The 25,326-nt window shown below is 38.3% G+C and overlaps 1 protein-coding gene and 1 pseudogene across 4 annotated transcripts in view; one reads left to right on the top strand and one right to left on the bottom strand.

The window, feature by feature from the left end:
* The window catches only part of UVRAG (UV radiation resistance associated), a 311,056-nt gene that overhangs the window by 79,239 nt on the left and 206,491 nt on the right, over positions 1-25,326 (bottom strand). The gene's annotated exons all lie outside the window — the stretch shown is intronic.
* LOC105729028 (short transient receptor potential channel 3-like) lies at positions 882-25,326 on the top strand (annotated as a pseudogene).

The following is a 25,326-nucleotide window of genomic DNA, read 5'->3' as shown; positions in this document are numbered from 1 at the left end:
TCATTTTTTCCTTCAGAAACCAAGAAAGATTTGAGACTCCAATGCCAAAGAGTCATCATGATGGGCAGCAGCTAAGGTTGCAGAGTAGACCAACTAAAATCTGGTAAGTGAAGTACCAAAAAAAGAAATTCATATGTACAAGCTGAGCCTGAGCAGGATTATTCTTTTTACTAATTCACACACACATACACACACACACACACATACACATACACACACCCCTACAGAGATGTGACACATGAAAAATATATCACACTCAACTTGGAAAAATAACTGCAAAAAGAAACTGATTTTTCAAACTTTAAATATTTATACAAGATACAACTATTATAAACACTACCCTCTCCCCACCAACCCAGACATTTTTACAAAGGACTCCAAGCTGCTGATAGTTTCTTGCTTTCATCTTCAGAGCCTCACATCCAGATTTAGTTCTTTGATGGCAACTGGGGATGAGGATATGGCTATAGTTAATTTCAACTTTTAAATCATGTATGTTAAGATTACTTCTGCCATTTGTATTTATAGAAAACATGACAACATGGACTCAATATATTCTGAGGCCGTGACTTTATCTCAAACTCAGTACACTTACTCCTGTCCAGACTGGTTTTCCATTACAACTTTTCTCTATCAATCACTCGGACTTAGAATGGCATTCGACTTCACCCACCTGATTTGTCCATTACACGTGCAGGGCTTCACCAAGTTGACAAGTCATTTCCCCTCTGTAAATTCTCTCTATTCCTGTTGCCACTCTGGATCATTCTCTCTTGTGGGGCACTGTCCTGTATACTACAGGATGTTTAGCAGGGTCAGCATCCTTATCCTCTATCCACTAAAAGCCAATAGCTCTTGACTCCCAGCTGTGATAACCAAAAATGTCTCTAGACATCGCCAAATGTTGTCTGGGTGAGTGGGGAAGGGGTTCAAATTGCCTCTAGCCAAGAATTATTGGTCCAAGCTTCTATCAATTTGATTACTATCACAGCCAGAATCCTTAATGCCAGTTCATTCTCCATATCACTGTCAGACTGATTTTAGGAAGCCTAGTAGGTTTTTTTAAACTGAATTGCAACAGAAAAGACAAAGTTTTTCTAGTATCAGCTCCATTACATACTTCCTTATTATATGAGCTTGGGTAAATCAGAACTAGTCTAATGCTAAGTTCTTAAGCTATAAAGTGGAGAAACTATCATCTTTCCTGCCTTCTTCACAAGTATCTTGTGAGGATACAACACCACAAGATTGAGAAAGTACACTGAAACTGCAAAGCATGACACAATGTAAGTTATTATTTTCTCTTAAGTAAGACCTCTTATCATGTCACTTCTCAGCCCTCTTCATCTTCATTATTGTTTTAAATTTCAACTCCTCTGCCTACCTTTCAAGGCCTAAGTGATCTGACCCATCTACCCAAATTATGTCACGTTTTCCTCAAGAGGTTTCCTTACAGTGTCACAAACACATCAAGTTCACTTCTTTCTCTGCCTTTACTTACTTCTCGAAAGTGTCCATCTTTCTTGCTTTCCTATCTAAATACTATTCTGTCCTTTATAAGATCTAGTTCAAGTTGTCACAGTCCTTTTAAAATTGTCCTTGACCACTCCAGGACTCACTGATTCTCCTTTGACCTTCCTGTTGCTTATTTAATGCCTAGACATTGCTTGCTAGTTGTTTCTATACCCATTTATTTCATGCTCTAACGGTATTGCATTAATTTTCCCACACTTCATGATTCACATGTGCACAATTCTTGTTTTTGCTGCCTCACGGTTTATTTGAGGGCTATATCACATTTAAAGAAGTAACCAAAATTAAATCAGGGTATCTGCCAAAGAAAGTAAAACTCTTTTTTGCAGACAGGGTCTTGATCTGTCACCCAGGCTGGAGTACAGTGGCACGATCATGGCTCACTGCAGCCTCTGACCTCCCAGGAACAAGTGATACTCCTGCCTCAGCCTCCCAAGTAGCTAGGACTGCAGGTGTGCACAACCACACCTTGCTAATTTTTCTTTTTTTGGGGGTAGTGGAGACAAGGTCTCACTGTGCTGCCCATGCTGGTCTTAAACTCCTGGGCTCAAGCATTCCTCCCACTTTGGCCTCCCAAAGTGTTAAGATTACAGGCATAAGTGACCATGCCCAGACATAAAACTCATTTTAAAAGACATTTTTCAATGTTTATTTTCCCAAAAAGTCCCCTCTACAATAACTATAGTAAATTGTGAGCTAACTCTGGTATGCTTGGGGGTTCAGAAATTGGGATAGATTATAACATGAATACCTACAAGGCTCCTCTTGTGGAATACCAGACTGTGTAACTGGTGGGATGACCTACTAGCAAAAGCAACCAGAAAGAAGCAGTTAACAAAACAAACAAAAACACAAGCCTCATTCAAGTCCTCAGGGCAACCATCACCACCACCACCACCTGTGAAAAAAATGTTAATGTAAAATGCCACCAGCGTGCAATCTGCCCCTATTCTCCCCTGCCCCCCACCCCGTGATAGAGTAAGGGAAGTAACCAAAGGCAATAGATCCTTAAGGACAAACTAAAGCACCTGGTAGAACAAAAAGGACTATGCTTTACTCTGCCAAGACTAAAGAGAAAAAAAAAAAACTTCACATTTTTCTGCTAAGTTGTGTGTAGTGTCGCTGAAGTTTTAACTAGTTGTTGATGGTAATGCAGTGAAAACATAAGGCAGGCCATAGGCCTGTGAGATGGAAATGGCTGCCTGTAGGGGTTACACTGGGGACTGAAAATATTTGAGCATCTGTTTCCATGTTAAAAAGTCACATTTATTAACCAGCCCAAAAGGTACTCTTTAAAAAATAGCCCATTTTAAAAGAATGTTTCCGTTTCCATTTATCATTTAATATTTTAACTGTATTCAAATGTATTTTTAAGTTTCAATTTTTCTTTGGATTAAAAACTTACTCTAAGGACAATTAACTTTCACCCATAAGTGACATCTCATTTTAAACATCATAATCAATTTAAAGTTACATAGAAAGTAACAGATGTCCATTGGTTTGGGCTAAAGTTATAATCTATGAAAAGCATGATTAACAATGGACATTTTCCCCCTTTCCCACAGCCAACTGATCTCTGAAAAATCAAATTTGATCGTGGCACCCAGTCTCCTACAGAACCACTGAACTGAAATAAAATCTAAACCACACAGAGTAGCCCACAGGGCCTCACGTGGCTGAATCCACTGCTACCTCATGTCATTCTCCTTGGCACTCACTATGCTCAAGTTATGGTGGCTTTCTTTCTCTTCCCCGAACATGCCAAGCTTGTTTCCTACTTTGCGGTTTTTGAACTTGCTAGTCTCTGTTTCTTAAGTGTTTGCTCCTTAAATCTTCCCAGAGCTGATACTTTCTTACCATTCTGGCCTTTGATCAGAATCACCCTTAGAGAGACCACTGCAGGTCACTCAATCTAAAATCTTTCCTCAGAAAGATTACTAAGGACAGATTAGACTAAGAGTGGCCAGGAGTAGTAATCAAGTTTAACATCACACACACACAAAAGAGACAACTGGACATAATGTGCTTCCAAATGTGATAGAAAAGGAAGCATCAGTAACACCTATGAAGTACTCTTGCCAAAAAAAACTGAATACGATCATCTAAGTTTTTATCTACAGTTTATAGGAAACATGGGAAAGATAAACATGTTAATACAATCAGCAAAATTCAAAATGTGAGGAATTCTACAGGGATCTGTAGAGTAAGTTTAACTTATACAACAAGGAAAAAAAATGCAAGGAAAAATAAAGAAGAGAAGCTTCAGATTAAAAGAGACTTAAGATGTGGAGCAACCAGAAGTCTCACATATTGTTGAGTGGGAGTATAAAATGTACATTACACTCTATGGAAAAAGGTCTGGCAGTTACTTATAAAACTAAACATACACTCATCCTATGATGTAGCAATTCTGTTCCTGAGTATTCACCCAAGATATATGAAAACATGTGCCCACAAAAATATCACGTACAAAAATGTTCAGAGCAGCTTTACTCATAAAAGCCAAAAACTGAAAACCATCTCGGTGTTTAGGATGATTAGCAAGGTCAGCATCTAAATGAGAACCTGCAATAATATGCCAAGTGAAAGAAGCCTTATGTAAAGAAGTTTATACTGCATGCTTACAGTGAAACAATGGTTGAGTAAGGGACTGGGAAAGACAGTGACTCATTAGCAAAAAGAAAGAGGGAAGTTTCAGGGGAGAGTCAATGATCTGTATCTTGACAGGGGCTGGGCTGCAGAGATACATATGTATTTGAGAGAACTCAGAATAGTTCATTTAAGATTTGTATATTTCATTATATATAAATTTCACCTCAAAGGAAAAAAGAACCATAAACAAATACTGAGCTCTGGCTAATGATATGCATGATGAAGCACTGGGGAGAAGTCTACTGATATCTGAAACTTACTTAAGATTCATTAAATAAGTACATTGATATAATAAACAAAGATGGATAAATGAAAAGATCAAATAACACAGGTACAGCAAAAGTAACTGCAGAATCTAGGTGATGGGTGTATGGGTGTTTACTACAACAGTCTTTCAACTTTTCTCTAAGTTTAGAAATTTTCATATTAAAATACTGAGATAAAATATAAATAAACAAACAAAAGGTTTAGCTAATGGTAAACAATAAGAGAAAAACAGGCTGGGTGCAGTGGCTCATGCCTGTAATAATCTCAGCACTTTGGGAGGCTGAGGTGGGTGGATCCTTTGAGCTCAGGAGTTTGAAACCAACTTGGGCAGCATGGCAAAATCCTGTCTCTACCAAAAATACATAAATTAAAAAGTGCTGGAGGAGTCCAAGAGGCTGAACATAAACGGTGTGGAGTACATGGGCCACAACGTGCTGCAGCTGGCCATGGGCAACGAGCACCTGGAGGTGACCGAGCTGCTGCTGGAGTAGGAGAACCTGGCGCACATCAGCGATGCTCTGCTGCTCGCCATCAGCAAGGGCTAAGTGCAAATCGTAGAGGCCATCCTCAAACACCCCGGCTTCCTGTCCAGGAAGCGCCTTACCCTGAGCCTCTGCTAGCAGGAGCCGCAGGACAACGACTTCTATGCTTAGGATGAGGACGGCATGAGCTTCTCGCCGGACATCGCCCATTCGTCCTGGCGGCACACTGTCAGAAATACGAAGTGGTGCACATGCTGCTGATGAAGGGCACCAGGATTAAGCGGGCACGACTATTTCTGCAAGTGCGGGGAATGCACGGAGAAGCAAAGGCACGACTCCTTCAGCCACTCGCACGTAAGGATCAATGCCTGCAGGGGGCTGGCCAGCCTGGTGTACCTCTCCTTGTACAGCGAGGACTCAGCGCTCACGGCCGTAGAGCTTAGCAATGTGCTGGCCAACTGGCCAACATAGAGGAGTTCAAGAATGACTATCGCAAGCTCTCCATGCAATGCAAAGACTTTGTAGTGGGTGTGCTGGATCTCTGCCAAGACTCAGAAGAGGTAGAAGCCATTCTGGAGATCTGAAATCAGCAGAGCCTCTGGAGGTAAACAGGCACAGAGCTTCATTAAGTCATGTCAAACTTGCCATTACATATGAAGTCTAAAAGGTCAGATAGATGATGGGGTTTCTATTCTACAAGGAAACTGAGAATTGCCAAGCTTCAATGACAGGTCTAAGGTCACACAACTATGGAGTTGATCATGCAGTTTGTGGCTCATCCCAACTGCTAGCAGCAGCTCTTGACGATCTGGTATGAGAACCTCTCAGGCCTAAGGCGGCAGACCATAGTGATCAAGTGTCTCATGCTGGTCGTGGCTCTGGGCCTTCCATTCCTGGCCATCAGCTACTGGATCACACCTTGCAGCAGGATTAATAAGAAGAGTGTCAGCTGGGCTGGGCTGTGGACAGACCAGGGAATGCAGAACACTACTGCAGCAACTTATTTGGACCTATCAGAAGAAATCTAAGCTGAGGAAAATTCTGCGAAGCCCTTTTATGAAGTTTGTGGCACACACGGCTTCTTTCGTCATCTTCCTGGGCCTGCTTGTGTTCAATGCCTCAGACAGGTTTGAAGGCATCACCACGCTGCCCAATATCACGGTTATTGACTATCCCAAACAGATTTTCAGGGTGAAAACCCCCCCAGTTTACATGGACTGAAATGCTAATTGTGGTCTGGGTTCTTGGAATGATGTGGTCTGAGTGTAAGGAGCTCTGGCTGGAAGGACCTAGGAAATACATTTTGTAATTATGGAATGCACTGAACTCTGGGATGCTCTCCATCTTCATTACTGCTTTCACGACCAGATTCCTAGCTTTCCTTCAGGCAACAAAGACACAACAGTATGTGGACAGTTATGTCCAAGAGAGCAACCTCAGCAAAGTGACACTCCCACCAGAGATACAGTATTTCACTTACGCAAATAATGAAAAGACTTACAAAGTGGTATGTTTTGAAACCACAGGTAGACAAAAAAAAAAAAGAGAGAGAGAGAGAAGGTAATACAGGAATTAAAAGAAATCAAGCAAGATATCTCCAGCCTTCATTGTGTACTTCTGGAGGACAAGAGCCAAGCAACTGAGGAATTAGCCATTGTAATTCATAACCTTAGTGAGAAACTGAATCCCAGCATGCTGAGATGTGAATGACGCAGCAACCTGGAATTTGGCTTTGACTATAGTACAAACATGGGCAATAATATTTCTAAGTATGAAATACTTGAAAAACTATGGTGTAAATTTTTAGTACTAACTACCTTTATCATGTGAATTTTTGAAAGTTAACTCTTAATGGTTTTATTGTTTTATCGCATGAAAATGTATTTTATTTGTCTGCCTTGACATTATAAATGATATAACATTGTGCTGAAAAGCCCAATCTTGTTATGTTATTGAAATTTTTATTCATTTTAGAGTAAACTCCACATCTGTGCACTACCTGTTTGCCTCCAAGAGACTATCAGTTCCTTGGGGACAGGGACCATGTCTTATGCATCTTTGTGTCTCCAGAATCGAGTACAGTGCCTGGTACATAGCAGGTGCTCAATAAATGTTGAAACCAACTGAACTGAACTGCAAACAAAATTAAAATAAAAAGTCCTCACTACGTAGCATACCTTCCCTTGTCCAAGTTCTGCAGAGATTTTTTTTAAAAATAGAAACTGAAGAAATTTCACAACGAGCTATGACTTAGTAAGACATTCTAAGAATTTTAGGTGCCACTGATAATCCTAGAACCACTAAGCCTTGAGTGAAGAATTTAACAACAAAATGGGTTAATGGAAAATATAATTACATTACATATTTAAGTTTCATAGAATTATTTAAAACAACACATTAAAGATTTTTCTAAAATAAAAATAAATTAAAAATACAATAATTAGCCAGATGTGATGGTATGTGCCTGTAATCCCAGCTACCTGGGAGGCTGAGGTGAGAGGATCACTTGAGTCCAGGAGATGAAGGTTGCAGTGAGCCAAGATCACACGACTGCACGCCAGTCTGAGTGACAGGATTAATCTAGGCAGCTTCCTATAGTTGGAAAATTTAAAACTAGTTTTGAAGAAAGTAAAGGTCAGAAATTTGAAAGAGAAAAGATGAAAGAGCATTTGAAATTAGAGTAAAAGAGCTGATTCAATCAACAAATTATTTACTTATTTTATACCGAAGACTCTGATGAGCATTGGACAAATAAGGCAAATACCATTCTTCATTCACTCATTTGCCAATAGTTACTGTATAATTACCTTGTGGTAGACACTGTTCTAGGTGCTGAGCTAACAGTGAACAAAATGACAAAAAAGTTTCTGTCCTCATAAAGCTTACATTTCAGTGACAGAGACATGACAAACGAGGAGCTTCACTGAGAAGATTATATTCGAACAAAAACCTGAAGGAAGTGAGAAAGTCTTGAAGCTATCTGAGGGAGAGTGTTCCAGGCAGGGGAGTGCAAAGGCTTTGAGACATGAATGCCTGGTATGTTCGCATCCAAGGAAGTGAAAGCAGGCCAGAGTGCCTGGAGCAGAGTGAGGGAAAAAGGACCAGGGGATGAGGTCAGCAAGGGAAGGAACCGGTTTACATCATGCAGGGTCCTGCAGGTCACAGCAAGGACTTTGGTTTTTACTCTGAATGACAGGAGAAGCACTGGAGGATTTACTGGCTGCTCTGTGAGGATAAACTCCAGGGGAGCAAGAAAAGAAACATGGAGAGGCTACTGCAAAAATTTAGGCAAGAGAAGACAGAAGTATGAACCAAGATGGTGGCTGCGGAGGTGGTGAGAAGTGGGTGGATTCTCTTATTTTGAAGATAGAGCCAACATGATCTGGTGACAAACTTATGAGGTGTGAGAGGAAAAGGAGTCAAGGATGACTTCAAAGTTTTGGACCTAAGCAACGACAGAATGGAACTGTCATTTTATTGTAAAATTATGGGTGAAATTAAAGTAAACAGCTAGGAGCTAGGGTAAAAAATAGAGTGTGAGGGGTTAAGTGCTATAAGATTAGGCCGGTAAGGTCAGCAGGTACCAGACTATGCAGGGTTTTATAAACTACAAGAAAACCAAACCTATACTGTATCCTTAAGGACAATGGGAGGATAATGACTTTTTAAAAGCATGGGTGTAACAGGATGGGGTTTATGTTTTTTAAAGACCAGTCTGGCTACAGTGTGGTAAATAAAGGGGAACAGGACCTAGATAGGAGGTTATGGCAACATTCCAGGCCAGAAATGGTAACAGTTTTGGTTAAGGTTTCAGAAGTAGAGAGGAAGATATGTGAATAGATTTGTGGGAAGAACTGAAAGAATTTTGTGAGGGACTGATTGTTACAAAATGGTAAAGAGGGGAGGAGTCAAAGATGATCCTTTCTTTTCTTGATTGAGAAGCGAGGCAGACAGCAGTATCTGTGAATTGTGACAGGAAACACGGGAGGAAGAGCAGGTGTATATATATTTATTATATATAAATATAGTATACTTATATGCATTATAGTTATACCTATATACTCTATAATATAAACAAAGTCTGTATTATATATAAATACAATGAGGTGACAAAATTTGGAGTGAAAATATCAATTAAGAAGTTATAAACATTTTAGATGGAAACTGAGGCCAGAGGCATGAATGAGATGGCCTAAAGAAATCGTATATAAGAGAACCACTTCAGAGCCTTGAGAATATGAACAAAGGATGGGGAGAAGGAGCCAGAAAAGGACTGGTTAAAAGATATGAGGAAAACCAAAAAGCCTCTCACCAGAAAGGTTCAGAGAAACTGCTACTGTAAGAAGGCTGATGTCTACAGTCAAGTGCTGCAGACAGGTCAAGCAAATCCAGAAATAAAACATCAACTGGATTGACTTTGTGGGTTCATCGGTAGGTAGCTCTGATAATATGGTAAATGAAACTTTAACTGAAGTAGCAGGGGATGAAGGCTGACTGGTATGAGTTCAGGAGGTGGCCAGAGGCAAGGAAATGAAGCTGGTGGGAAGCCTGGCATAGAGAGAGGGGAGCTCAGCAGCTGGAGGGATGTGGGGAGGCACAGCAGGAAACACGTCCCAAGGTGAAAGAGGATAGGTTCCTTACCCCACAGGTGAAAGTACAGAAGGGTCTGCCTTAGACAGCAGGTGGGACAAGGGCAACTCTTTCATCATAACAGGAGCGATGAAGGAAAATGACCACTGTGGATGCTGCTTATTCATTCAACAAACTCATATGTATGCCAGGTATGGTGTTAGGTGGTAGGGATATATGGGTGGGCAAACACAAACATGAGGTTAGAGTCCAGTGGATTAGACAGACAATCCTCATAAAATCAGCCTAACAAATGAGATGGGTAGGTGCTACAGGGAGAAATGTTCTGGCTAGAGGCAGCAGCTTGTGCAAAGGTCCTGTGGCAGGAGGAGGCATGCTGCTTCAAGGGATGTAAAGATGGCCAACACAACTGAACTGAAGGAGGAGTGGCAAGGGACAACTTTGAAGCTGCATAGGAAGGTATGTGACAGATTAGGCAGGGCCCTCTACACACACCATGCCAGATCACAGGCTGATCTCTATCCTCAGAGAAATAGCAAAGGGTGGCAAAAGTCCTCATGGAAGAATAAAAAGAGGAGTGATTGTTTCTTCCTCCTTTAAGGAAAGAAAAGAGAGATAAAATACAATGGGAGATCACATGTGCCAACGAAAAGAGATTAAATTTGATATAACAGGAAAAAAATATCACCCCAAAGTTTTTAAAGGCGAAATCATCTAATGAGAAGGTTTATATCAGAATATTCTCTTTGCCAATATTATATACAATATTTTAGACAGAGCTATACTAAAAAGAGAATGGAATTTCAGGGAAATCGAATTCCAGGTAATTTTAGTAAGAAGTTTAAAAATAATCCTCCCCCCGCACCCACTTTTTTTTTTGACTTGGTAAGTTGCAGGGCTGTGGAAATTGTTAAATAACTCAATATCAATTTCCTTATAGAAACCTTCCAGTTTTCCACACCCTTTTTGTAACTGTTGAAAAACAGTCCACAGGCAAATTTCAGTGAACAGAGCAAAATTAAAGGATGGAAACCATGTCTTTTTTTAATAGTCAATTTTGTAAAATAAAAATTCTGCCAAGCAAATCAAAATCACATTCCACAACATTAACGGCCATCCTGCATTTGCCTGGATTTAACAGCACCTGTTTCCCACAAAAATCTGTAAATGTTAAGAAAGAAAAAACCAAATCCACAATTAAGCATGCAAGGTGCATAAATACTTGGTAATGCCAGAAGATATTTCCATCTGGAACATAAATTTGGAAGAAAAACTATTCACCATTTAAAATAGCTAAAGACAACACTTCACAATGTGTGCATATAATATGGGTTGGCTTAAATGTATCAGGACACCTAATTCTATATTCACTATAAATCACTTCCTTATACAGTGCTGATAACAGGTGCTCAATCCTTTATATAAAACTTGTTTATTTAATTTTTGTGCTGATACCTATTTCGGGATGAGAAGAGGAGAAAAGCAAAAGGGCTATTTGGGTATAAGGCTTTGAAGTAAGAGAGGCAGAACTTTGTTACTTGTGAAGTGAACTGGAATATACTACTCTGAAACTGTTTCCAAAACTCTAAAATAGGATTAATAATAGCAATCTTTCAGGATTGTTGTGAGAATTAAACAAGTAAATCTATGACTCAACTTCAAATCTATACAACAAAATGCATTTAAAAAAAATCTATGACCCAGCACACTTACTAGGACACCGTAAGCATTCAATTATTATTATTACCTTTCATAACCATATGCTTGATTTCCCTCCTCTTTTCCCCCACTCCCATCTTTAAGTGCCTCAAGGAGAGATAGCATATTTTATTCATTTTGTTGCCTTCTGAAATCAAAAAGCATTCTTAAGCACCTGGCACTTTCTACTCAATATTTATGCTGTTTATATAAATGTCTTACTTCCTCAATTAAAACACAGTTTCCTTGAGGACATGGGTGTTAAACTTAGATTCTTATTCGAAGTGGGTATTCAACAAATATCTGCAAATGTATGATTAAACAAATGAATATATTAATTAAATATTGAAGGAGAAACATCTAAGTAAGAAATAGCTCTGTGGATTAAAAAACAAAACAAAACACAGGCATCAGGAAGATTTCAAGATACAGGTATGTTCTTATTTTTTCTTTCTTGGTTTTAATATACCTAGACAACCAACTCTTATTTTTAGAAAGTGCTTTGAGTTCTGCTCAAAAGATAAATTATTTGGTTGGGAGAAGATCCTAAATTACAGAATGGTGTTTGCTGCAAATTAATAGCAGGTAGAGCCCTCTACCATTAAAGTAAAGGCCAGTGAGTATCGCTTAATTGACATCAATAACAATGTTGATGCTGGACTGCATTTGTGGAATATTATTATGCAGCAGATATTGCACTTATACGTTATCTATATGATCCTAGCACCTGTCCTGCAAGCACTATTATTTTAGTGCCTGTGATCACACAGTGTTTCCTAACACTCCACAACAGCCACCCATCTCCAATCCACTTCACCCCTACCCCGAGTATGAATTAGTTATTTCTCCCTGTGTGTCCTCACAGAATCCTGTACAATCCCTAACAGGGTACCTTTGATACTGTACTGTAGTTGCTTGTTTATTCCTTGAATCTTCCAAAGGAATGTGAAACTATGAGCCCAAGTCTTACTGATGCCGTATCCCAGTTCCAAGAGCCCTGTGTTTATTTGTGGAATGGAGGGAGGGGTGAATGTATGGACGAAGTGGAAGTGGTAGAGCTACTTCCAACCCCTGCCTGTCTGACTCCTAAGCTTCTGCTTTTTATTCTATGCCATGCTCCCCATCAAGTACTAACCTCATTTTGTAAAGCTGTATTATTTGTAAATTTCATTTCATTCAAGATTTCTATTAAAAACTGGGGAATTTCTTCTCCCCACAAATCAGATGTTCATATACCAAATCACTGCCAATTCAGCAACTGATTTGATAAGTTGGCACTCTGAAAACCATCAAATCCACATTTTGTGTTTAGAGCTAAGTCAAAAAGGCAGAGAATGTTAATGCCAATAACTAACTGTAGATCTCATTAATGTAACTTCCACAGTCCTAGTAATAATATTATATACATTATTGCTTTTAGGGCTTAAATATATAAAAGTGGCTAGAATATTTTGAAACAAATCCACAAGTTTTTGAAAAATCTACTGTCATGCTCAGTGTCAGGATCCAGCCCCATCTGAGGACTGAGGGGAGTGGATGGACGTGGGGCAGAGAGCCGGAAGAACATTCAAGAGACAGCAGGTAAATGAGACATGGCTTTATTCAGCAGCCCTTTCACAGGGTCAGTGTTACATTTATACACTACACAAACAATAGTGACTGAGAGCCAGGTGGGGAGCTTCTCTAAGCTGTGCCTACATGGCTATGATGTAAGACATGGGACTGTGCACTTGTGCCCCAATCCCGCTGAGTCATCTAGGCTGTTGCCCTCGGCCTATGCCTGCTGTCCTATGCCTGCTTGGCTGCAGCACAGCCATGCTTCTTACATCCACTTAGTTCCACTAAATCAACTTTTCAATAACGGTGTGCATAAATCTGTTAAAATACTTAAGTTTTAAAGGCTAATTTTAGATCATCTATCATAAAGTCTAAAAACCTTTACCTGCTTTCTGGATGTCAATGCTCAAAACTCCATACATTAAGTTAGCTAAAGTCAGTTTTCTAAAGTGACTATGCTGTCCAGAAATTGCATTATATTTGAAATGCATTTGAGAAAGACATATTTCAATTATAAAACTGCAAAAGGAATCACCTCAATTCATCATCTTACCCAATTCCAGAGCACAACAAGACAATTTAGAGGCCCCTAAGTTATTTTGTTAAGTATGGACTTCAAAGGAGGAGGAACCTCCCAGGATCACTGATCTGACAGCAACCAATGCAAACATCTACATTGTCATAATCAATCTGCTTTAATTATCAACAAGTTTTTACCATTTCTGACCAGTCATTTGGTGCTGACCTCTGACAAGTACTTACAAGTCATCGAAATCTCATTTTATTTTATAGCCTCATATTTGTTATTGGGCTAATCTTTACCTGTTCTGCATCACACAACAGCTTAAATATTTGAATGGCCCAGCAATAAATTTCCATGATCCCCCTGGGTCAGTCAGATGTTAGCTGTTAAGTAAAGCTAAAAGGATCTAGGCTTCATAAATTTCCTTCAGGGTCCACATTTGCTCTTACAGGCTAGGCTTTCAAGCCCAAACATCTTTATAGCTATGTGCAGTGATTTATTAACTCCTCCTTGTTTTTATCCAAAAAGATCAATCACATATGTATCAATAAGCCAGTGTGCTGGTGACTGTTTTTTATTGTACATATAACCACCTGCCTTTAATACAAACCTGTGTCTCAAGCTTTTCTAAGTGCTTGCTGGATTTTAACAACCTTCACCTGTTTCTAATTTGGTATAAAACATATGGTTTAGTTCTGCTATTTAGTTCTAAGCCAGCCTTTCCTCTTTTGGACCCAACAATATAAAAGAAAACAAATCTAGGGCACAAAATCCTAAAGTTGGAGGATCTTTCACATGTACACACACCATAATGACTTGCCCAATTACTTCTGAAAAGCATCTTCACAGAGAAATACATATTTTATAGTTATGAAACTATTATACTTCCTTGAAAAAATTAGATGTGTCCTATATTACTCTTGAGGGTCCTAAAAATTATGTTCAAACTGTGAAAATGACAGTTTAATCTTAATGCCTCAAAAAAAGGTAACAGTTATATCTAGAATCCTGTGAGGTCAAGGAAGAGAGTTCCTATCTTTATATTCAGGAATTTACATCTGGCCAGGTGAAACCAAGATTTTCTTTTCCCTTCCCTTGTCCTCTAAATTAGACCAAAAGTTTAAGAGGCAGGGTGCCAGTGGCAAGGAACCACAATATAACTCAGCATGGTAAAGTCAATACTAAAATTAAGAGTGTCTGGATGATAGGGCAGGGAGGAGAAAATCCTCAGGAAGAAATGACTAATAGAAATGTCTAGGAGAGGCAGAGAAGTCAAAACAGCCTCCCACAGCTCCACCAGACTTCTTTTCCTACTACATACATCTCCTTTTCCAGTGACGGTGGGACCTGACAACACCGGCCACAGCTGGCACTGAAACTCCTATTCAGATTGCTCTCACCCGTCAGGGCCCAATGCAAATGCTCTATCCTCTCTGAAGCCTTCCCCTAGTCCCGAAAGAAGTGAGATGCTTCCACGAGATATCAATATTTATTCAGCATTTGGGAGCATGTAATTACATTAGGCTTTGTTTTACAATCATATGTTTACATGTCTGTCTCTTGTACAATGTTCTAATAGAGCAGGTATTGAATAAATGTTCACTGAATTGTATTATTAGTTTGCAAAGACTTTGTATAAATGAGGCCACCAAAAGCAATTAAAAATCAACATCTTTTATCAAAATAAAACATACATATGGTTTAAAAAATCAAATTGTTCTATAAGCCTGATATTAAAAACATCAGTTTACAGGTTTATTAGTTAAAATACCCTAGAGCTTTATCTCCATTCCTAGACCTCCAAGCTTATTATTCTCATCACTTTAAGCTGCTTTTTTTCCCCTAGTATTTTCCCTATATGTTTCTAAGTAATATCCTTATATTCCTGTTTCTTGACTCTATGGCTTTAAAAATGATCTACTGACAACATACTGGGGAAGATGAGGATATAGCTCTCTTACACACTGCTTCCCCACCTCTTCCAAAATACCCACACTTCCCCTTCCTCCCATCCTCTCAGTAGGGTCAACATCATAATTTTTGGTTAAATCAGTATGCAACATTACAGTATTATAACCATGTTACTTTTTTGAGCTGAGCCATATAATGTATATTTTAATTCTTTTAAACTTGGTTTTCCCTGGAGTTAATAACCACCTAGTTTTTTCATTTGCTAAGTTTAAATACCTCTCACTAATTTATTCCCAGAACCTCTGGAAGCAATGAAAATTCCCTCTTGCTATGGTTAAATTATCTTTCAGTTTCACTCTTTCGTGGTGCCTTCGTTCTCCTGCTCCATTGGCCAGTGGGGAAGATGATCATCTATGGTTTCCCTTCACCCTGAGACCCCTTCTTTTCCTTGAATGATGTTTTCTTCTTACTTGGTTTATTCCTTTGTATTAATAGAGCACATCTTCCAGAAGTTTCCTAGGAAAGGTGCATGGGACTTTCATGCCTGAAAAGTCTTTTTTCCGCCCTTTTATTTGACTGATAGCTTGATATAAATATAGGTTATAGAAATAATTTTCCCTCAGAACCCCTGAAGGGATTGTTCCATTGCTTTCTACCTTTCAGTGTTGCCTTTGAGGAGTTGGATATTATGACTCCTATTCCTTTGTATTTTTTTTTTCTCTCTGCAAGGTTTTAGAATCTTCACTTTACCTTCAGAATTCCATAATTTCACAGTGATGTGCCTTAGTGTGGGCTTTTGAAACTTTATTGTGCTAGGCACTCACTGGACTCTTTCCATTTGAAATGAAGTATTTTAATTATTAGAATTTTCCTTGCATTATTATTTATTGGATAATTTCCTACCTTTCCTTTTCTCTGTTTCTTTTTTGCACTCACTGCTATGTGGATTGTTGGATCATCAAATATTTGTGGAATTCCTCTAATATCTTACCTTTTCTTTCTTTTCTTTGATCTCTATGTTTGGCTTTTTTCTTTCTTTTTTTTTTCAAAGAGGAAAACAACTTTACCTTCCAACCTTCTGTTGAATTTTTTAAAAACTTTCATCATATTAATTTGCCAAGCTTCATCTTTTAATGAATGTTCATTTTTATACCATCTTGTTTTTGTGTTTGGATACAGTACTTTCCCTTGTCTCTTTGAGGATATTATTTAAAGTCCCTTAAAAAAAGACCAACAAATATCAAACTATTGCTTTTTATTGATCCCTATAGTCTTTCTTTCCTCCACATTTCTTTTTGATGATTTTGGCTTCTATATTTCATATGAGAAGTTTCCTCAAATGTCTGTCAATTCTTTGGTTCATCATTTTTAAAAGCAAGGAACTAAAGAGCACACATATTGAAAGTTGTAAATGGACAGGATTGGCCAAAAGGCAGGTTTCACTCTGGGGTTATTAGAGGAGGTCTGGCAGTTTCACATGGAGATGTACAACTCTAAGAAGCTGTATGTATCTTCTCTTGGATCAGTTTCCACGTTCTTGTATATACAATCAATTCCTTTTTTCAGCTGGCACCTCTGCCCTCAGTTATTCTAGTTGTCCCTGATACAAGGTTATTCTGGCCCGACCTCTCAAGAGTAAACTTCAGGTTTTCTGCTGGTGTAGGGAGAGATAGCTGCATGAGAGGGGCTGTCAGGGGATACTGGCTTCTAATACAGACTTCCGGACATACCCGACTCATCTTCAAAGACTCCTGGCATCCAACTCTGAGACTTTTTGGACTTCTGCCGCGTGAATCAGCTTGCTTCTTAACTGTCTCCCTTGCAAGCTCTTAGACTTTCATTTTTCCAGCCTGCTAAATCAGTTGTTACTTTTTCACCTGCTGTTCAGTTCTCACGATTTTGTTGATTTCACAATTTCTCTGCTCTGGAGGTGGCCTCTCCTGTTCCTTTTGCCACTGTGGGATTTATGCTTTTTAAATTGTAATGCCTGTACTGTTATTTCAGGGGCATTTTTGTGAGAAAAGATAAGCACACTTGTTCAGTCAGAAGTTTGAAGTTCACGACTGATGATTAAAATGGCAGCCTTTGTTTCCATGTCAGGCTCTGTGTGCTGGGCTTTATATGCATCGTTTAACTCTTAAAACCACCCTGTGGCAGAGACTGCTGACTGTGCCCCAACACCCATTCTCCTCTTCTTCTGTTGTTAACAGAACCCCTGAAGTTTAAAAGCCACTTAGAAAAAAAGACATTTCTCAACCTCCTATGGAGAATGGAGAATGTGGAAGTCCTTAGAGGAGGGAGGGATGCCCATTTCCTGGCTGCATAATGACTGACATTCCAACAACCATCTTGGACCATGAGGGCCACACTCCAGGGATGGCAGAGCAGAGACCTTGAAGCACCCTGCATTTCCTGAAGCACTGACGGAACTGCCACTCCAGCCCTGGATTACTGATCCCTCGATTTTTTGTGCATGATAATATAATTTTGTTTGTTTAAGTCATTGTGAATTTGAGGTTTCCATTACATACAAACTCCATAATGACACTATTCCCCATATTGAAGCTTGCAGAAGTGATTTGCCCAGGGTTAAGGTGATAAAGAGCTGGATTCCATCTCAGGTCTTACACTGCAGTTCGTATTTTTAACCAAAGATGTTCTTTAAATTATCATATCTTGGAATCACAGACATATGTATGTCATAATTTGAGGGCTGAACATGGTTACTATCTCAAGAAATAGTACAAACTTAGGAGTCAAAATTCTACATACACTTCTACTAGAGGTAAGAATAATTTGTTTTATGTATTTTACTTGGCTAAATGATGGAAACATGTTTCTGTATCATACAAATATACTTATATAAGTTTTTTTGCCAAATTTGAATATAATACTAGAGATGTTCTAATTTAAAATACAGACTTTAGCCCAGACATATGGGTATCCTCTAGAACATACAACATCCTATTGAAGACATATGCCAATATATTAATATGCTCTTTACAAAAAAACCTAACTGATTTCAAATTTAAGGTCCAAACACAATGTCATAGTAGCTTATACACAGTAAAGTCCACTAAGTATTTATTAAATGAATATAAACAAATTGGTTCTTGATTCATTTGCTGAGAAATATTTCCCCATTGCCCCTCACCTTACAATAATCACTCTCTCATTTTTGTTTCTGATGAGCAACAACTCATCTGATATTTTTTCTTCCTTTGTTTTTTTAAGTTAAAGGACATTTAAAATAATAGTACCCACTTCATTTTAAAAGTAGAGAATAATGATCTATGTACTCACTACTCAGATTTAGCAACAGATATTATTTTTTAGTTAAAAGAAATAAAACATTAAGATCAAGTGAGCCTTCTTTGCTTACCAATTCTAGGACTCCCCTTTCCTTGATTAGTTAAGATTATTTTAACCTCAAGTAACAGAAAAATCCAATCACTGACTTAAAGAAGAAAAGGAATAGAGACAGACTGGTTCCAGAAATGGCTAACTCAGAAACTTTATGACATTATTTGGGACCCAGGTCTTCCTATCGTTCCATTCTGCCATCCTTAGAAGACTGGGCAAGGCCCATTCATGATCACAGGATGGTTGGCACACAATCAGTCTCATCTGTTGAGACAATATCCACTAGAAAATGCAGACTTTTTTCCTGTGTCTCTGTTTTTATACATACACTTTTTATTGAAGTATAACATACAGATAGATAAGGGCAAACTCCCTTAATTTTTCCTGTGTCTCTGTTTTTATACATAAACCTTTTATTGAAGTATAACATACAGATAGATAAGGGCAAACTCCCTTAATTTTCACAGAATTAATAGTTTTCTGAAACTAGCACCCAGATCAAGAAATTGAATATTACCAGCATCACAGCCAACTGTCTTAGTGCATAAAACTATTCCCAGCAGTACCCCATAGAACTGGCCAGAATTATGAATCAACTCCTAAATCCATCACTGTTGAGTGGAATGGAATCACCATGATTAGTCAAAAGCCAATTGTGGTTCACTCCCTGGCACTGAGACTGGAACTCACTTTCCATATAGTAAAGAAGAGAGTTAATACTAACAATATGGAGCTCTTGAGAAACAGGAATGGCTATGGTTAGGCAACCAACAGCACCTGTCATATCTTCTCTCCACTAGCCACTGCTTTTACAAATTTGGTTAGTATCTGTGTTAACACTTTTTATACTTTTAAAATATGTTTCTATGAAAAATAATGAACCATACATACCATTCTGCAACTTACTTTTTTTTCACTCCATACTGTTTATTGAGAGCTATTTTTGTCTATATATGTGTCTAAAATATTCCTTTGAACTTCTAATTAGTATTTCATCTTATAGATGTTTGACATTTTATTTCTCCACTCCCTTACTAAAGGGGATTTAGGCTGTTTCTAATTTTTTCACCAGTACAAGTAATGGTGTACTTAACATCTTTATATGCCCTCCTTTGAGCAAGTTTCTCTAGGGGACACACTTCTAAACAGTATGCACTAGAAACCATTTCACTAGATTCTGACAAATTGCTGGTGCTGCTAACCCTAGGGAACAACATGTATCCTTGGAATTTTTTTTCTTGCACTCTCTGTGACACAGTTTGTCAATATAATGTAGATAATAACAGCACTAATCTCATACTGCTTTTGTAAAAATTCATGTGTGTGAATATGTATAAAATTTAGAATAGCACCTGAAAGATACCAAGAGCAACTATAATTTTTTGAGTGATTACTATTATTGCTATTGATCTTTGTATTACTAGAATATAATACAAGGCCTATTTATATCCATTGTAAGTTTTTACTGTGTCTACTTGGCTAAGCTGGAAATATTTCCCAGAAGACCACTGCCTATATGGATCCAGGTTACAGATAAACAAAAGATAAATTTGGGTAAGATTTGGAAGATAGAAGTCACTTCGCTGTCTTCCAAAGATAATAACTGGCCATGGCAGCAACCACTACACTGGCATCGTGACAAGGCCTGGTGATTAGACCCAGTAAGACACAGACGCAAGGCTGTTTGCAGGTTCCATTTGGTCTCTGTGCTTTCATTCTGCATCTAGCTCTTGTTCCCAGCTGCTGGCCCCTGCCGTCCAATATTAACTCCTTCCCACTACTGGATGCAGTGGCAACAGCCTTTCATAGATGGCTCCACCTGCTCTCCTCTGGGGTTCCACTCAGCAGCTGGGTACACCTCGCTTCCTACTTCCTTGCCTGAGTTGTCTACCTGCACCAGAGCTTCGGAAGGGCTGGTTAGTGACTCTTCTCTTATCTCCAGGCCCTGCTTTTGGACTCTTATTTCTGTAGCTTCTTCCACAATTACATATGATCTTGTTACTATAATAAATCCATCAGACCATAATATTCACATTGATTCTGCTTTTCTGACTGAAACATGATTGATGTAATACCCTTTGATCATTTTTTGATTGAGTGGTTTGTCTTTTAAACATTTTCCCTAAGGGTTCTTACATTGGAGTTTTTTTTTCCTTTCTTTCTTTCTTTTTTTTTGCTATTTATGTGCTAAAATTTTCACCCACCAAACTCATCTGATGTACTTTCATATAATTGTTAGTCAATCCTCCTAGGGTTGCAGTAATGTGCATGATATTCCTCTTACTGTCAAGTAACTTCAACCAAACCCTCCTTGCCTGCTGATTACTACCCTATGTTTTCTCACTATTTCCACGTAACACTTGTATTTTAAAATCCACTGTGTTGTGCTTCTTCTATTACTTTGCTGCAGATCTAGTGCTGTTATTTACATATTTTAGTTAGTCATTACGGGCCAAAGCTCTTCTACTTGACTATAAGCAGAGATCACTTGATAATGCCTGGGGAAAAACAGATTTACAATATGCTGCAATGAATTATTTCAAATTCGAAAACAATTTAAAAATATATATACAAATAGTGTTATGCCAAATCAGAGGAGCATAAGGCATAGCCAAACAAAGTATGTATATATGTATGTGCATCCATTTATTCAGATCTTTTGTGTTTTTCACTATCATTTTATGTTTTATATTTTTCTTTAATAAAGGTCTTTCACCCTTTTTACTTTTATTTATTTATTTTTGAGATGGAATTTTGCTCTTGTTGCCCAGGCTGGCGTGCAATGGCATGACCTTGGCTCACCACAACCTCCACCTCCCGGGTACAAGCGATTCTCCTGCCTCAGCCTCCCAAGTAGCTGGGACTACAGACGCCCACCCCCACATCTGGCTGATTTTTTGTATTTTTAACGGAAACAGGTTTTCCATGTTGGCCAGGCTGGTCTCAAACTCCCAACCTCAGATGATCCACCTGACTGGGCCTCCCAAAGTGCTGGGATTATAGGCATGAGCCACATTTTTATTAACCATATTGCTAGGTGCTTGTATTGAACTCACTTTCAATTTGGTTATTGCTGATGTGTAGAATCTAACTGATTTTCCTGCTGATTTATATCTAACAAATGTGCTGGATTTTCTTACTCTGATAGTTTGCAAATCCACCTAGACACCCTATGAAGTGTTCATTTAACAATGAGAGTAAGGCACAGGGTGATCAAGTAACTTGTCCAAAGTCACACTATGTATTAGTTTTCTATCACTGCTTTAAAAAACAAAACAAGCTTAACAGCTTAAAACACTCATTTACTATCTCATGGTTTCTGTAGGTCAGAAATCTACACACGGTATAATGTTCTCTGCTCAGGGTCTATGAAGTCTAAAATCAAGATGTTAGTCAGGCTTCTCATGTGTAGCTCAGGGTCATCTTCCAAGTTCAATCGGGTTGCTGAGAGAATTTAGTTCCTTGTGGTTGTAAGGCTGAGATAGTTCTTTACTAGCTGTCAGCCACATTTCATTCCCAGTTTTCAGGAGCCACCCTCAGGTCCTATCCACATGGCTCCCTCCATGAGGAGTTCTGTTTGCTTTCTTGTGGGCTAGCAGAAGAGCATCTGCTACTGCTTCTTGGCTCTCAAGGGCTCACTTGATTAGATCAGGCCTACACATTTAATTTTGCTTTATATTAACTCAAAGTCAAATGATTAGGAACCTTAATCACGGGAGTAAAATCCTATTACATTCATCTCTTGGTATCTGTGGAGGACTGATTCCAGGACCCTTGTGAATGCCAAAATCCAAGTAAGCTCCAGCCCTGATATAAAATTGGTATTTTAATATAACCTGTAGGCTATATATAACCTACAAATACAACTTATGTACCTAAGTCCTGATACTTTAAATCATCTCTAAATTACTTTAATATCTAATCCAATGCAAATGTTATATAAATAGTTATGTTTGTTGTTTTTAAATTTGCATTTAAAAATTTTCTGTATTGTTATTTTATGTTTGTTTTTGTCTAAATATTTTCCATCCGTAGCTGGTTGAATCTGCAGATTGAGAGGGCCGACTACATATTCACAAGTCTTGCCCACACTGAAGGGAAAGATATTATATGGGACACGTATACCAGGATAGTGGATATCTTGAGTGCCGTTTCAAATTCTGCCTACCATTTACACTAAATAACAGTCTGGATTCAAACTCACATCATCTGGTTCCAGAATTTAAGACCCTTCTCCCCCTTTTTTTGAGACAGGGTCTTGCTCTGTTACCCAGGCTGGAGTGTAGTGGTATGAACACAGCCCACTGCAGTTTCAACCACCCAGGCTCAAGTGATCCTCCCACCTCAGCCTCTTGAGTAGCTGGGACTACAGGCACACCACCATGCCCAGCTAATTTAAATTTTTTTTTTGTAAAGACAAAGTCTTGAAATGTTGCCCAGGCTGGTCTCTAACTCCTGGGATCAAACAATCTGCCCGTCTCAACCTCCCAAAGTGCTGGGATTATATAGGCGGGAGCCACTGCACCCAACTGAGAATTTACGTTCCTAATCAAAACCTATATTGCCTTTCTAAATAAGTATCCAATTTTATTGAATGCTTTTTTGTATCTATTGAAATGATCATATGATATTTCTCTTCATCTGATAATGGATGAGTTACGTGAAAAGCTTTTTAAATGTTGAGCCACTGGCTCATTCCTGAATTGCTAGATTCAGCTTGCATATGTTTTGTTTTGTATGTCTTTCATACAAAAGTGGCAACTTAGTATGAAAGACATTTGTCTATAACTTTTGTTTTTTCTATTTTCTTGTTCAAGTTGTTTTATCAAATTCACATTTATTTGATTAAATGCTTTCAAGGAAAAAGCTGGCTTCAGTGTTCACCTTATTTCTTTAGGTTCTTGTCTTACTCAGTTTTTGACCTAAGTATTCTTTATTCTACATTAAAGAATTTATTTTTTCCAAGCAGTTTCAGTGTTGGTTAAGATATCTATGCTGATATACTCTGGAAACAGCTCCTATTCGGTTTTCCCATTTCTTTTTGGATCAATTTTGTTATTTTATATTTATTTCTAAAAAAAGACTACTCCACCTACCTTTTAAAAACTGTTCAAAGTATGTTTTTATGAGTTTTCAATCTGCGTGGCACCTGTGTCTCCTTTTTTTGTTCTTAATACTGTTTTTTTTAAAACTCAGCCACTATGTTTTGAATATTTCTTTCTTCCCATGTCCTCTAATCTTTATTCCCAGAATTCCCATTAGATACATGTTGATACCATGTTGACACCTCTCAATCATTTTCCATGTCCCGTAACTTCTTTTATACACAACTGCGTGTGAAACTCATGACAAGAAATCAGGCACGGTATTTCTAATTTAATTTTCTTTTTTTTGAGATGGGTTCTTACTCTGCTGCACAAGCTGAAGTGGGGTAGTGGCAGGATCATGGCTCACTGCAGCCTTGACCTCCTGGGCTCAAGTGATCCTCCCACCTCAGCCTCCTCCAGAGTAGCTGGGACCACAGATGCATGCTATCACCCTTGGTTAATTTTTCTATTTTTTGTAGAGATGGGGTCTCAGTATGTTGCCTAGGTTGAAGTCCCAAACTCCTGGGCTCAAGTGATCCTCCTGCCTTGGCCTCCAAAAGTATTTAAATTACATGCATGAGCCACCGTGCCCAGCCTAATTTAACATTTTAACCCTTTATTTCATTGGTTAGTTGAGCAGATAAACACTACTTATTGTTCCTTTGCTTCAGTCATGTCAAACAACTAGGTCCTGATTTAGTATATTTTTGCAGGAATGAGCACTAAACACTAAGTAGATATGCAGAGCAAAGTAATTTTTAACTTGAACCTAAAACTTTAAAAAGTACTTTCAAGTCAATTACGAGTCTTTACCCTTACTGACAAACTGACGCTTGAGACAAGTCCCAAACCACCTATCAACCAACCTTATTTTTGTTTAAAATCAGATTGTACTTCTTTCTACCCCTGGGGATACCTAATGAATCTTGCAATGTATTTACTCATGAGACAAGGTCATGCCAGTAGAGAGTGTTATTAAATAAAAGGCATGAAACAAGATGATTTTTGTTATCTCTAAAACTAGATAATAAGCTGATAATATGCTTACTTTCTTAGTCTGTTTCATAAAAATATATAGCATAAAGTCTATTCATTTGGTAGATATTCGTTAGTACTTACAGAGTTTATTTTAAACTGTCCACTTATTTTAAAGACAGAACATTTTTAATTGTTGTTATTGTTCTTTACTAAATCACAAAGACCTATCAACAGAATAATATCTGTCACATACTATGTACTAATTAAACATTTAGTGAATCCATGAATAGGTGAATAGGTTCATTTGTACATTTATCATTCTGAGACCATGAATCTTGATTTTGAATTAATATTTAATAATACAAAACTGAGTTAAGTGTCTATTCCAAATTGTATACTACAAAACAGGACAGGTTCCAATGAAAATAATACAAAAATGGAAAGGGAAAATTTTTTAAACCAATTGCATCCTCTTAGAAAGGAATACTATCTATCATTTTCCCATAGAAATTGCTGAGTGAAATAACATGCTATTTACCAAATTCCTTCTAAGTGCAAGGTTCTTCGAACTGGCTGCACAATAGGCCATACCCTAAGTCGAGCCATGGCAAACCCCATGACCCGCATGTACACCTCTGGATGGCCTCCTGAAATTAGAAAATCTGAAGTAACTGGAAGACCATGA

Source organism: Aotus nancymaae, unplaced genomic scaffold (genome assembly GCF_030222135.1).
Source record: "Aotus nancymaae isolate 86718 unplaced genomic scaffold, 86718_ANA_hifiasm-v0.15.2.pri h1tg000059l, whole genome shotgun sequence".
NCBI lineage: Eukaryota > Metazoa > Chordata > Mammalia > Primates > Aotidae > Aotus > Aotus nancymaae.
The sequence above is the reverse complement of the archived record's forward strand: the minus strand, read 5'-3'. Positions and strand labels throughout refer to the sequence as shown.